The sequence below is a fragment of the Bubalus bubalis genome, chromosome 1 (genome assembly GCF_019923935.1).
Source record: "Bubalus bubalis isolate 160015118507 breed Murrah chromosome 1, NDDB_SH_1, whole genome shotgun sequence".
NCBI lineage: Eukaryota > Metazoa > Chordata > Mammalia > Artiodactyla > Bovidae > Bubalus > Bubalus bubalis.
Window position 1 is genome coordinate 200,839,274 of NC_059157.1, and position 14,790 is coordinate 200,854,063.

At 41.7% G+C, this 14,790-nt stretch overlaps 1 long non-coding RNA gene across 1 annotated transcript; it reads left to right on the forward strand.

Annotated features, from left to right (window-relative positions):
* Positions 1-773: 773 nt before the first annotated feature.
* LOC123335067 lies at positions 774-12,726 on the forward strand. The gene is made up of 2 exons (XR_006553362.1): positions 774-924; positions 12,432-12,726. It is a non-coding gene; the product is annotated as an uncharacterized LOC123335067 (long non-coding RNA).
* The last annotated feature ends 2,064 nt before the right edge of the window (positions 12,727-14,790 follow it).

Consider the following 14,790-nt stretch of genomic DNA (forward strand, 5'->3'; position numbering starts at 1 on the left):
TCATTTTTTCTTCCTTTTACTTTTTCCCTCCTCCTCTGCCTCCCTTTCTTTTTCTAACAGCTTGGGCTTGACTTTTATCTCAGCCACCTGCAGCCTAAGGCTTGAAAACACTCTGGTTCTTCACCTAAGTGGTTACTTTTCAGACCAAATTAGCTCCAGCAATGGAAGGTGACTTTGAGAAAAAAGAAGTTAGAGTCTCTGGAAAAAGAATATCTTCCACTTGCATCAAGGTGAACATTTTGAGAATGAAGTTCTGATTACCCTCTCCAAATACAGCACACCACTGAGGGACAGAATGCTTTGTTATGTTGGCATCTATCAACTATCCTAGATCAAAAGAGAATCATGGATAAAAACCTCGTTACTGATTTTGAGTGTGAGGGATCACCTTCAGCTTTCAATACAATAGAGTTTTCCAGTTTCTCAAGTGCAGCGAAAACTGCCAGATAAGGAAACATAAAAGCAACCATGGAAAGGTTATGAGACCAGAATATTTTCTGCATGTGCGATTTTATGTTTTTTGTGTGTGTGCATGCACACAAAGTGAGTTCTGTTTGGAATTAATGAATTATATTTCAATTAGCCAGCGTTTAGCAGCAGTTACTTTCTTTGGTGTGTTGGCTTCTCTTTGTAACATGTATGGTAGTATTTTTCTCATAAACGAAGTGTGTTTTCTTGATCTGAAAGAGAACAGAAATTAGTGAGCCAGGAAAATGTCAAAATCTACCTTTTTAGAAAATATATCATCTTCTAGAGAATAACACCCCGCTCTCTTTCACGTGCAAAATATCACACACTTGCCTTTGAGACTCAAGAGGAAAAGGAATTCATTGACTTCCCTCAGAGAAGCTGGTTTACAGGGAGCCCTCAGACGAGGATGAAGCCTGCTGGGCTGGTGAAGAGTTGACATGCATTTCCTGGAAGGTAAGGCCTTTGGGATGATTTGCAAATAGAGAATACTATATTGAGGATGTTTTCATTTCTTTACAACAGGCTGTGAGGATTCACCAGCCATTAGTGAATCTGAAACTGCCTAGGTAGATTATTTAATTTTGTTGGAGCTAACTTTCCCCAAATTAGTTTGGTCTTGGATCCCTTTTTGCACACCCCAGGCACGGCATTCCCTGTGAACTAGTTCAGCAGTCAGGATACACAAGGCTATCATGAGGTAACAAAGAGCCCCCAGCTCTCAGTGGTTTATTTCACTAAAGGTTCATTTCCAGCTCATGCGCCCTGCCCAGCAGGTCCTCAAGGAGAACAGGAGTGTTGTGTTCCTTGTAGTCTCTCATGGACCAAACCTGGAAAAACGGCAGGCGTATAAAGTGGGCCAGTTCAGAGAAGGCTCTGAAAAGTCTCAGACACATATTGACCCGCGAATGCCCTCAACCAGAGGTGACTCAGAGCACTTCTGATCACAAGTAATCGTGGAGAACTAGGCAGATGGTCCCATTCAAACACAATAGGGTGGGAAATGTAATCCCAACAAGCACCCCAAGAGGTTCTAAAATAATTAGGAAGAGCACTGATCACCGCCATGCCTAGTATTTTTTCAGAATACATTTTAAGACTTTCTGGACAATTTACATCATTTAGATGATCCAAATCCCACTGCTGTACGTTTCTCCAAGATCAAGAAGTGTTACACCTGGGAGAACTGGAGGAGAGATTACAATAGTACACTGAAAACAATTCGGTTACGTGAGAAACACCTTTTTGCCCTTGAACTTCATAACTACCCAGTTATATGAGTAGGGCATAGATTTTCTTATAGGAAAGTGAGACATGTAGAATGAACTTTGTGAGCTGATCTAGTATTCGAACTGTGTTTGTAAGTCAGGAAGAAATGTTGAGATATGGGAAATGTGAGCTGGTTCAAAATCTGGGGCAGCTGAAGCAGCAAGAATCATCGCCACAGTCCAGTTCTACCCTGGATTCTACCAGATTTGTCCAGGACTTGTCCAAGCATTGGCGAGATTATTCAACAGAAATGCAGTGAGAAATGCAAAGCTCACTAACAAAAATGTGAAGAAACGCAGTTTTGGTAGGATGCCAAGAGGCTGTGACTTATTTCATAAATATCTTGAGAGCTTCTGGCCACTGGAATCAATGAGCTCTGAATCACTAAAGAAAACATTCAGATGGTGCCATTGGAGAGAAATTTTTAACCTATCATTTCAGCCTCTAAAAGGATGGTTAAAAGTAAGAGGAAAAAAAATAAAAATAAATTCTGCCCTTTTTATGGGCCTGTAGGACTCCTGTTGAGGAAAATAAATTCTGATTTATTGCTGTCTGCCTTGGAGAAGTTGGAGGCGCAGAATGACATTTTACAGCCGTGTTTGGGTTTGTCGGTGTAGGTGGGGGACCGATCTGGGGGAGCCGGTGTGCCGTGCCTGCCGCCAGCAAGCCACAAGCCACCTTGCATTACCCACTCCACACCCTGCCTCACCTCCATCGCCCCGAACCCCCAGATCTGCCATAATTAGTCTTGCAAGGCTTACGTTGCCGCAGCCGCACGCCCGAGGCATTATCTCCTATCTGCGGTATTCAGTGCTGTAATCCCACAGCTAAATGTGGTAACCCAAATTTCACAGAGCCTCTGTAGCCGGCTTGCTGAGATAACCCATCTCGGTCTGTGGAGTGCCAGGTCGCACGGAGCCTGTAGGCTTGGAGTGCTATGGATGCTTGTGTAGTTCATCCTACGCACCCTATAGCTTACCCATCCTTCCAGAGATCACAGGAACCCTAAATAGCAAAGATGGCATCCTAACTAGAGCACCACCTGTTTTGTGCGAGTGTGCAGGGCTTCTGCCACCCTGCTGCCTCGCGCTCGCTCGCTCGCTTTCTCTCTCTTGGTGGAGAACAGACGAACTTTCAAGTCCTTCTCTGCGGTCTGGCCGACCAAGTAGATGTAAAACTGGGAGACGGAGGCTCCTTGTCTGTACCCAGGCCAACGGCCCCTACGCCACCTACATGGCAACAGTGACCTACTTACGTCTCTCACACTCGGCGTGCTCAAACAGGCTTGCAGGTGCTGGAATCCTAGGCAGTAAAGATCGTTGCTTGTCAAGCCTCTTTGTTCTACATTTCAAACATTTCTGTGGCTGTTTGTTGTCAAAAGGCATGTGTATTTCCTCTCTTTCTCTCTGTCTTCCCCTTCTTCCTCCGGTGTGGCATTGCTCAGAAACATGCCAGTTCTGACATATGCTTTTACCTGAAACTGTATCTACTCCTGCTGCTTTATTGGACCCCTTAATTACCTGTAAAAAATAATAATAAATTGGGCAGGTGTTTGCTCTTCCAGTTGATTAATTGACAATGATTTCAGTACAATTGATGGCAGAAAGCTAGGAAGCTGCCGGTTGGAGCTCAGTGAGGAACACACATTTTTCTACTCAGCCATGTGAATCAGCTTGAGAGGAGAATTTACAGAAGGCTCCGATTGCCAGCAAACTATATGTTTTTCATTCCAGGCTTGGAGACCTCTGAGTCCCAGTGTTGAGCTCTGTCACATATATAATTCTCTGTTACATACACGTGAAACTCTGGTACTGATAAAATGAGTTGAGAAATGTTTTTCCCCCTAAATGCAAAAGATCACCCAGATCAGTCACTACTATGTGTAGAGTGCAGTACATTATAGCAGGAACAATGAATCTGCTGTAAAGTTGACTGTGCCTTTTCACTGTGTCTGTGATGTTTCAGATTTCCATTTACCAGCATCAGAAGCAGCAGCAGCAGCCCAGGATGGCCCCTGAGGACTGTATCTCCCAGATTATTAGCATAGCAAAGTTGGGGCCATTCTGTACTAATTTTTTTTTTTTTATGGCTTCAAAGACAACCACACAAGGTTTTCAGACCAGTGACTGAATAAAAATAAAGAGACCTAAATGTTTAGAAGTAGAAAATCAAAGCTAGACACTTTTCTTCATTTTTGATTGATACAAAAACTTTCCACGTTTTACAGGGAACCTAGTGATCTAAAGAAGACATAAAATATTATATCATTTTAATTAAGAAGAGTCCTGAGTATAAAGTTTAATTTCAGATGGTCAGGTTTTCAGAAAAGAAGTTGCTTGGCTACTAAAATTTTGTATGAAATAAGAAAGTGGTGAACTACGTAGAGGAAGTTAGATTCAAGGTTTGGCTGGAGTTCAGGCCGTATTTTTATGTTGATCCTTAGAACTCCTTCATTCACTCTATTTTTGTTTTACAGCTGGGCTTGTAAGCATGAATAATGTAGACACACAAATAGCATAGAAAGTGAGCGTAGCCAGGAGGTAGCAAGAGAGAGAAAGAAGAGTCCATATTTCCTGAAAACAACTCCAAATAGGAAAGATATTTTCATGCTTTTTTAAAGACAATAACAGAGAAGTCTTCCTGGCAATGCATATCAACTCAAAGTAAGCCTTGAAACTTTTTTTTTTTTTCTAAACGTAGATGTTAGGAGACTATATTACAGGAAATTAACATGGGCATTTTATGGTATTTTTTTTTTTTACTGATCAAATTTATAAGAGGAAAATAATCACATTCCAGACTCATATCAATGAAATCATGAAGTCATGACCTCCTGTCACCTTTCAGAAACTCAACATCTGATTGAGATTTAAAATATTTTAAAGGAACATTTCAACAAAATTATCAGGTGGTTTCAGAAAGAAAGAGTATATGAATTCACTCTTAAATGTTTGCGAAAAGGAATCATATTCCCTTTGATGAAAGCGATAAGGTGTAGAGACTTTTAAATACTGTGCATTTTTCATTAGAGGGCTCTGAGTCACGTCTTCCTTCACTGAGACTCTGCTCTTTGGCTATAAAACTCACTCTGGTTACTTCGATAGTCTGATTTGCCAAGCAGATAAAGGGTTCAAATTTTCTAACTTGTCCTTTCACGAGAAAAAACTTGAAAAACTCAGAAACATTAGATTGTAAATTGTTTTGGAGAGAGTATGCATTTCCTGCCCATGCTCCAGGGGAAAAAAATCCCTTCTCCGCATGCACCTTAGAAGAATTCACATGATCCATTTCCTTGCAAACTCCTCAAACTTTCAACCTCTCAAAATTTGGATCCGATGTGCCTTTCTTTGAGGATTTTGCAAGCCAGCCTCTTTGCCACTGTAAGCCTGGGAAGTAACGTAGGCATCTGCGGTAAGCTTCAGTGATCCTGGGGCGGTAGACTTCTGCACCCAACTTCAGCGATGTGTTCTCAGCATTGAAACTTCCCTAAGAAAGTGGCAGCAACTTCCAAACTCTGGCAGTTAAAAATAATATTAATATGTTTTATATAAGTGAATTTGTCAAATTACCCCAAGAAAAAACACACAATGACCACTAGCATGACTTTCAAAACACAGCGCAGATCTAATTTCAAAAGGGATTGAAAACCCGATGCTCGAGCACTTTGTGGAGATGTAAAGTCTTCCTTTTCATAAACTTCTCCATTTCCCAAGTTCTGCCTAAACATCTTGATTGCTTTATGGATTAAACTGTGTATATTCAATGTCTGCTCAGGATAGGCCGTGAGTCGGGGAAGACAGAGAGCAGACGGGCATAGCCCAGCTGTAAAATTGCACATTCTACCATAAGTGAGCAATCCAGACTACCCACTTCATCTCTTTCTACCAAAATATTGCGTTTTCCCTCCCAATAAAGATGTTTTATAATGGCAATGAGGTGCCGTAACTCACGGAGGTTCTGCGGCTTACTTGCTCTCTGTGTCCTGTGACTCCCACTCTACCGTGAGAACATATGCTGCATCTCTGCCATGAATTATTATTTGGCGATTCCACGTTGGAATTTGCGCTTGGAAGGCAGTTTCTCCACCCCCACTACAAAGATTCCTGCTCATTCGTAGGAGGTCCATATTGTCTAATGTCTTCCATGTTGTAAAATGATTCCTTAGGTACCATATCCGGGGGCTTGGTCTCCTAAATTCTCAATTAGCGAAACCATCCTGAACTTATATAGGTACCTAAGGTGCTGTGCCTCTTCATTTCAAAATCACCACTTACGTGTGCTACATGTGGGAAGACAGTTCGCTGAACAACAAGCACACCTGACGGCAAAGCATTTCAGGAGGCAGTGATAAAAGTCTCACCGGCACAAATCCGGGGGAAAGTCACCTGTTTTTTAATGCGCTGCTTTTACCCTTTTCCCAAATACTAAGTTTAGAGGCTAGAGAGTAACAACCCATTTTGTTGAAAGGTCTTTGTGAGTCTGACTTTCAGCAAGGAGATTCCAAACTGCTTCCCTAAGGGTCGTTTTCTTCTAAGACCATTGGGCCTTTCCTACATTGAAAGCTGTTCACACTGGCTCCTAGGAGCTGAGTGGGCACATCCCCACTCACCTGGGCATTGAGCAGATGACTCATCGCTAAGTTGAAATAAGCCATTGTGAGAGCAGTTATTCCAGGAGAATCAACCGATACCACAAATCAGGGCTTTCCGGGGGGAGATGGGCGTTAGTTGCTAACAGTTACTGGCATCTCCCTGCCTCCTGCGTGGCAGGTCAGGTACTACAGGTGGGCAGGTACTGTGCATGGCAGCCTTGTGTGCTCCGTCACTCAGTCGTATCGGATTCTTCTGCAGCGCCATGGACTGGAGCCTGCCAGGATTCTCTGTCCAGGGGATTTTCCAGGAAGAATCCTGGAGAAGGTTGCCATTTCCTCCTGCAGGGAATCTTCCCGACCCCAGGGATCGAATTCTCATCCCCTGCATTGTTAGGTGGATTCTTTACCACCTAGCCACCTGGAAAGCCTTAGTGCTAGCCTTACCACCAAAGTATTACAAAGTAATATATAAAACAAGCTAATGACAGTTAAAATTATTAGGAGAAAAGAGTCAGATTGGCAATGTAACTTACTGGTTAAGGACCTCAGCCTGGTTCAGTTTGGGTTGGTCTTCTTACAATTAAATATAGTTAAGTATCCTTGAGCAACTCACTTCTTTGAACCTCAGCTCAGTCCACTGTAAACTGAGAATAATAAAAGCTAGCCTCCTTACATGGTTATTTGAAATTCATTGAAATAAGAAATGAATGAGGGTACTAGGGCTCATACTCAGAGACCAATTCATTTTAACCTAATTATTATTTTTTAATTCATTTGTTTTTGGCTGTGCTGGGTCTTCATTGCCGCCTGAGGGGCTTCTCTAATAGGTGCATGAGCCCTAGAACCTGTGGGCACGGAGGTTACCCTCGAGGCTTAGCTGCTCCATGGCATGTGGGATTTTAGTTCCCCGACCAGGGATCGAACCACTTTCTGGGCATTGGAAGGCAGATTCTTAACCACTGGGAAACCAAGGAAGTCCCTTAGGCAATATTATTAGAGACAAGTAGTTGGAAAGACATTTCGTTGTTATTCAGTTGCTAAGTCGTGCTGACTCTTTGTGACCTCATGGATGGCATGCAGCACATCAGGCTTCCCTGTCACCATCTCCCGGAGCTTGCTCAAACTCATGTCCATGGAGTCAGTGATGCCATCCAACCACCTCATCTTCTTGTCACCCCCTTCTCCTCCTGCCCTCAATCTTTCCCAGCATCAGGGTCTTTTCCAATGAGTCAGTTCTTTCCATCAGGTGGCCAAAGTATTGGAGCCTCTGCTTCAGCATCAGTCCTTCCAATGAATATTTAGGGTTGATTTCCTTTAGGATTGACCAGTCTGATCTCCTTGCTGTCTAATGGACTCTCAAGTCTTCTCCAGCACCACAATTCAAAAGCATCGATTCTTCGGCGCCCAGCCTTCTTGGTTTAACTATGGTTTAACTCTCTTATCTGCACGTGACTGCTGGAAAAGCCATAGCTTTGATTATATGCACCTTTGTTGGCAAAGTGATGTCTCTGGTTTTTTAATATGCTGTCTAGGTTTGTCATAGCTTTTCTTCCAAGGAGTAAGCATCTTTTAATCTCATGGCTGCAGTCACCATCTGCAGTGGTTTTGGAGCCCAAGAAAATAAAGTCTGTCACTGTTTCCATTTTTTCCCATCTATTTGCCATGAAAAGTTGAAAAATTATCAACCTCTTCTTAGTTGTAGTTACTTGTTTACTTTGTCCCAATCAGATCTCTTTTCTATTGTCCTCACATATACCAAGTTCCTGACCCTGAGCTTTGCAGCACACCTTCATGCTATCTGCAAAATCTCTCCCTAATCTTTGCCTAGGTGTCTCCTTCTCCTTTTTCTGGCCCCAGTTCAGATGTAAGCTTTTCTAAGAGGACTTTCTAGGTCATACTCCTTTGGCTCACCTTGCCCGCATTCTCCATCTAGTCACCGTGTTCCAGGTTTCCTGTTCTATATCCTGGCAGATCTTGTCATCCTTAGAAGTTTCTGCTTTATTGGTAACATGCTTACTGACTCTCTTTCTTACCAAATCTGAGATCCGTGAGAGAGTAGCCTACATTATCTTTTCACCACTTAATCCTGATGCCCAGGAATGGTGTCTGTCATGCAGTAGGCAGGCAAGAAATATCAGTAAATTATGAATAAATAAATGGTGGCTTCAGAGCCAGAAAAGTTAACTCGCTACTTAGGTGGAGCAGATAGATCTACAAGTCTATTTTTAGTCCAATTAAGGGTTGTTTTTTATAATAAAATAGAAATATTTATGGATCCACAGGAGGTAGAGAAGTTCATTAATGCTCTGGATAAATAACAGAATGAGCAGTAGAAAATCTATTGACAGATTTAATCAGGAAATTGTGAAAACAACCAGATATAGCTGATTTTGCAAGACATAGAAAGATTAGATTCAGAATAACTTGACTGGGTGAATTTGAAAAGGTTTTCTTTCCCTACACACCACTAAAAGTTTATTTATTTCTCTGATCTTAGCCTAATGGTTGGAAATAAAAAAGCAGAATTTAAATTCCCAATCATTAACCATCCTGATTATTGTAATTTGGGCTGGGAGGAAAGATATGACATGAACTAGCCTTCTTGGTTTGCAAGAGTTGCATAGACGTCCATGCAGGTGTGTGAGTGAGACTTCTCTCACGCTCATCATAGTTGCCTGAGCCTGCGGGGAAGAGCAGATGTGGGCACTAGAGAAAGAAGTAGTATGGGCCTGTCTGAATAAGTGCTTTCTAATGTCTGTGGTACCAACTAACGGCTTAAGCATTTCCATGTGAGGAGATATTTTCTGAAGAGCATGAGGTTTGGAGAGCTTTTCTTAAAAAAAAAAAAATCATTCTAAAAGTGAAGGAATTTAATTAATGGGAAAAAATATTTCCTACATAATATACTCATACCATGGAAGTAGGAAGTGTTATGCACGAAGAAATAGAATTTTAGCATAGTCATTTGTTTCTTGTCATGTTAGAGAAAGGACAGTTTATAAGTGGAAAAATGTGATAGTCGTTCAGTTGTGTCTGACTCTGCAACCCCATGGACTATAGCCCACCGGGCTCTTCTGTCCATGGAATTCTCCAGGTGGGAATACTGGAGTGGGTTGCCATGCCCTTCTCCAGGGGATCTTCCCAACTCAGGGATCAAACCTAGATCTCCTGCATTGCAAGCAGATTCTTTATGGTCTGAACCATCAGGAAAGCCATAGGTGGAAAAGAGAATATAAATGCAAGGTATGTCAGAGTAGAATAATTTAATCTTATAGCTGGATTAAATGCTTAAAGTCCAATTTTATTTTTATTTTTCAGATTAGCTAGGATAGAATGGGGATAACATACATAATGTTAACAGGGTTTTCAATTAATTGTGGATATATAGTTAGATTGAACATTTGAAAGAATTACATTAAGTTCCAGGTATCACATGCAGTAGATTTAAAAGTCAACTTATGCACATACACTTGTTCAGTCATTCCTCAGTATCCATGGGCAATTGGTTCCAGGACACTCCCTCCCATACCAAAATCCTCAGATGTTGAACTCCCTTATATAAAAGGATGTAGTATTTGCATATAACCTGTGTTCAGTTCAGTTCAGTCACTCAGTCGTGTCTGACTCTTTGCAACCCCATGAATCGCAGCACGCCAGGCCTCCCTGTCCATCACCAACTCCTGGAGTCCACCCAAACTCATGTCCATTGAGTCCGTGATGCCATCCAGCCATCTCATCCTCTGTCATGCCCTTCTCCTCCTGTCCCCAACCCCTCCCAGCATCAGGGTCTTTTCCAATGAGTCAACTCTTCGCATGAGGTGGCCAAAATATTGGAGTTTCAGTTTCAGCATCAGTCCTTCCAATGAACACCCAGGACTGATCTCCTGTGTACATACTGTGTACATACTACCAAATACTTTAAATCATCTCTCGATAGCAAAAGTTACCTAATAGACTGTATATGTCATGTAAGTATTTGTAAATGAAATATAGATAGTTGCCAGCATGTGGCACATTCAAATTTTGCTTTTTGAAACTTTCTGGGACTTTTTTTCTGAATATTTACCATCTGAGGATGTGGAACCATGGATACAGAAAGATGACTGTGTATACACTGCCCCCACCACACACACACAATCGTCATTATCACCATTTTAGGACAAATAATTCAGATATATATACACATATATGTATATATATCTGCCTAATTCCCATGCGGTCCTTTAGGTCTATTTCATTACCTGCTTGAAGAATTTTAAGGTATTATTTTCAGATTCTTAAAAATATAAAAGCTCTGACTTCCTCTGCCAAGAATTCTACAATTGTGTTTGCATGGCCTAAAATATAAGCAATTCAGTAGAATGACATTTCTATAGAAATAAAGAAGCTCCTAACTATGGCACACATGATCTATCATTTACCAAAATGTATAAGCACATACTACATACAAATCTGGGCTTCCCTGGTGACTCAGGCAGTGAGGAATCTGCCTGCAATGCAGGATATAAATGTATCATTTTATTTTGCAATATATTATTTTATATCTAATATCTTTATTTCCTCTTTCTTATCCTCTTATCATATACCATAAGATGTATTGAAAATATATCATAGTATTTAAGAGTCAAATTTACATTGTAGTGTTTAAATTCTGAGATATCAAAGAAATGAGTAAAAATCATCAAAGGGCTTTGCGCCCTCTCCTGAGGAAGGGATTAGTATGTTTTCACATGTACGTAGGATAGTTACACCATGTTAGGTGAAAATATGACCTTGATATTGTCTTTGCTTGGAGATTAAGGACAGGGTAAGGATCTGTCATGGGGCTGGACTTGGGATGGCAGCTTTTAATGTGTCAACTTGGCTGGGCCTCAGTGCTCAGATTTGTGGTCAAACCTCATTCTGGATTTTTCTGTGAGGGTGTTTTTGAGTGAGATTAACCTTTAAATCGGTAGACGTACAATAAAGCTCGTTCTTCTCTATACTGTGAGTGGGCCTCGTTCAATCAGCTGAAGACTGACTAGAACAAAAGACTGACTTCCCCAAGCAAGAAGGCCTGCAGCACCTGGCCTTGACCTTGAACTGACCCTGCAGATGTTGGACTTGCCAATCTCCATAATCATATGAGCCAATTCCCTAAATCTCTTTATATATACAAATCCTATTGATCCTATTTCTCTAGAGAACCCTAAATAACACGCAATTTGTGAAAAAGAGACTCAGGTCTCTACTCTAGGTGAGAAAGATGACGCTCACAGAGGTTTAATTGCCTAAGGTCATAAAACCAGCAAATTGTGGTGTCAGATTCTGAACCCATGTCTTCCAATGTAAAAGCCGACATTCTTTTGTATCTTCTCCATGATCCTCAATACAGGCTCCTGATAGTGATTTCATCATTCATTGATCATTGGGGTGCACGATTAATTACTGATATGATCACGTCTTAATTTGTAAACTGAAAGGGCCAGAAACATCCCTTAGCTGTCTCTCTGGCTATGTCTAACAGTGTCTGATATAGAAATTCCCAGAGAACACACATTCCCCGCCTCGTACTCTACCCACATGACAAGCACACACACATTCCCTACAGTGAAAGAATCTAATTCAAGAGCGTCTACCATTGATATAAACGTGGGCAATGGCACATTCCTTGCCTCCAGTGTTTTATCTCAGGAGCAACAGTGAGTAAGGCAAGTCTCCCTAACCTCTCTGAGCTTCCATTTTCTGCTAAACCTAAGTTTGGCCTGAGAAAGGGTTGCCCAAGTTTCGGACATTTTCAGATCACCCTCCTCCTGTCTGCCTTATTGACATGCCATCACGGCGGCGTAGTGCTCTGCTGAAAACGAGCACTACTTAACACATTGATCCCAAGTGCAGCAGCAGCACTGGCGTTTCTTTTGAATTCCCAGTAAGAGGAGCGAATAAATATTAAGAAATTAAGTTGTCTATGTAAAATCCGAAGTCATGCACTACCATCTGTGATATGAGTAGTACACTTGGGTGGGGGGAGGTCTAATATAGAACTTAAAATCTTGCCTAGTTCTGTCTCCATAGGTTTATAAATTGACTTCTGAATTCTGGGTAATTGTATAAATTATTCCAGGTATCACCTTGCTATTACACCTTCAAGATCTAAAAGTCTTTAAGTGATAAAACCCCTCCACATCCCAACCTTCTCAGAGCTGGTCCTGCACCGCTGGAGGATCCGCAGGCAGTGAAGTGGACCTGGACACATGAGAACATGCACGTTTAAAACTTCAAGGGGCCTTTTCTAGTGTTTTTTTTTTTAATCAATTTTTAATCACAGTTCACATTATAAAGTGCAATTACATTATGACACAATAGAGACACATGTGTATATACTATATAGATACAATTAAAGTAAAATTTTAATGAAATATGCTTACACTTCCTCCTATTCTATTCATCTATTCTATTTCATTTTTTAAATTGCAAATTAGCACTTGCCAAATAATTTATAATCTATTATATTATCTGTTGCTATGTAACAATATGGCCACAGATTTATCAGCTTAAAGAAGACAATTTTGTTGCTCATAGTCTCTGTAGTTCTGGGATCCACATATACCTTATCTACGAGGGCTGTGGTCTGATCTCAGATTCAACCAAGGGAAAATTCTCTTCCTTGCTCATCTGTCTTTTGGCCGTATTAGGTTCCTGCAGGCTGCAGGAATAAGGGCCCATTTTCTTGCTGGCTATTGCCTGGAGGTTGCCCTAAGTTGCTTGCCATGTGACCCATGCTTCCAGCATGAGAGTTTGCTCTTTAAAGCCAAAAGAACATGAATCTACTTGCAAAACAAGTACTACAATATTATATAAAGTGGTCACATACATGAAATCACATGTGCCTTGTTACCATTACCATGTTCTGTTGGTCAGAAGCACATCACAGATCCTATACACACTGAGATGGAATCAACTTTGTGAGGGGTTAGTACCAGGAGAAGCGAACTTTGGGGCCCACCTTGTTGCTGCTGCTACTGCTGCTAAGTCGATTTAGTCGTATCCGACTCTGTGCGACCCCATAGACAGCAGCCCACCAGGCTCCCCCGTCCCTGGTATTCTCCAGGCAAGAACGCTAGAAAGGGTTGCCATTTCCTTCTCCAATACGTGAAAGTGAAAAGTGAAAGTGAAGTCGCTCAGTCGTGTCCGACTCCTAGAGACCCCATGGACTGCAGCCTACCAGGCTCCTCCTTCCATGGGATTTTCCAGGCAAGAGTACTGGAGTGGGGTGCCATTGCCTTCTCCGGCCCACCTTGTTAGATGGCCACAAAACTAATATGTTAATTATACATAACTTAGACTTAGAGCCAGACATCCTGGAATGTGAAGTCAAGTGGGCCTTAGAAAGCATCACTACGAACAAAGATAATGGAGGTGATGGAATTCCATTTGAGCTATTTCAAATCCTAAAAGATGATGCTGTGAACGTGCTATACTCAATATGCCAGCAAATTTGGAAAACTCAGCAGTGGCCACGGGACTGAAAAAGGCCAGTTTTCATTCCAATCCCAAAGAAAGGCAATGCCAAAGAATGCTCAAACTACCGCACAATTGCACTCATCTCACACGCTAGCAAGTTCAGTTCAATTCAGTTGCTCAGTCATCTGACTCTTTGTGACCCCATGGACTGCAGCACACCAGGCTTCCCTGTCCATCACCAACTCCTGGAGTTTACTCAAACTCATGTCCATTGAGTCAGTGATGCCATCCAACCATCTCATCCTCTGTCATCCCCTTCTCCTCCTGCCTTCAATCTTTCCCAGCAACAGGGTCTTTTCCAATGAGTCAGTTCTTTGCATCAGGTGGCCAAAGTATTGGAGTTTCAGCTTCAGCTTCAGCATCAGTCCTTCCAATGAATATTCAGGACTAATTTCCTTTAGGATGGACTGGTTGGATCTCCTTGCAGTCCAAGCAGCAAAGTAATGCTCAAAATTCTCCAAGCCAGGCTTCAGCAGTAGATGAACTTTAAACTTCCAGATGTTCAAGCTGGATTTAGAAAAGGCAGAGGAACCAGAGACCAACTTGCCAACATCTTTTGGATCATCAGAAAAACAAAAGAGTTCCAGAAAAACATCTACTTCTGCTCCATTGACTACACCAAAGCCTTTGACTGTGTGGATCACAACAAACTGTGGAAAATTCTTCAAGAGATGGGACTACCAATCCACATTACCTGGCTTTTGAGAAACCTGTATGCTGGTTAAGAAGCAACAGTTAGAACCAGACATGGAACAACAGACCGGTTCCAAATTGGGAAAGCGGTATGTCAAGGCTGCATACTGTCACCCTGCTTATTTAACTTCTATACAGGGTATATCATGCAAAATGCCAGGCTGGATGAAGCACAAGCTGGAATCAAGATTGCCGGGAGAAATATAAATAGCCTCAGATATGCAGATGACACCACCCTTATGGCAGAAAGCGAAGAACTAAAGAGC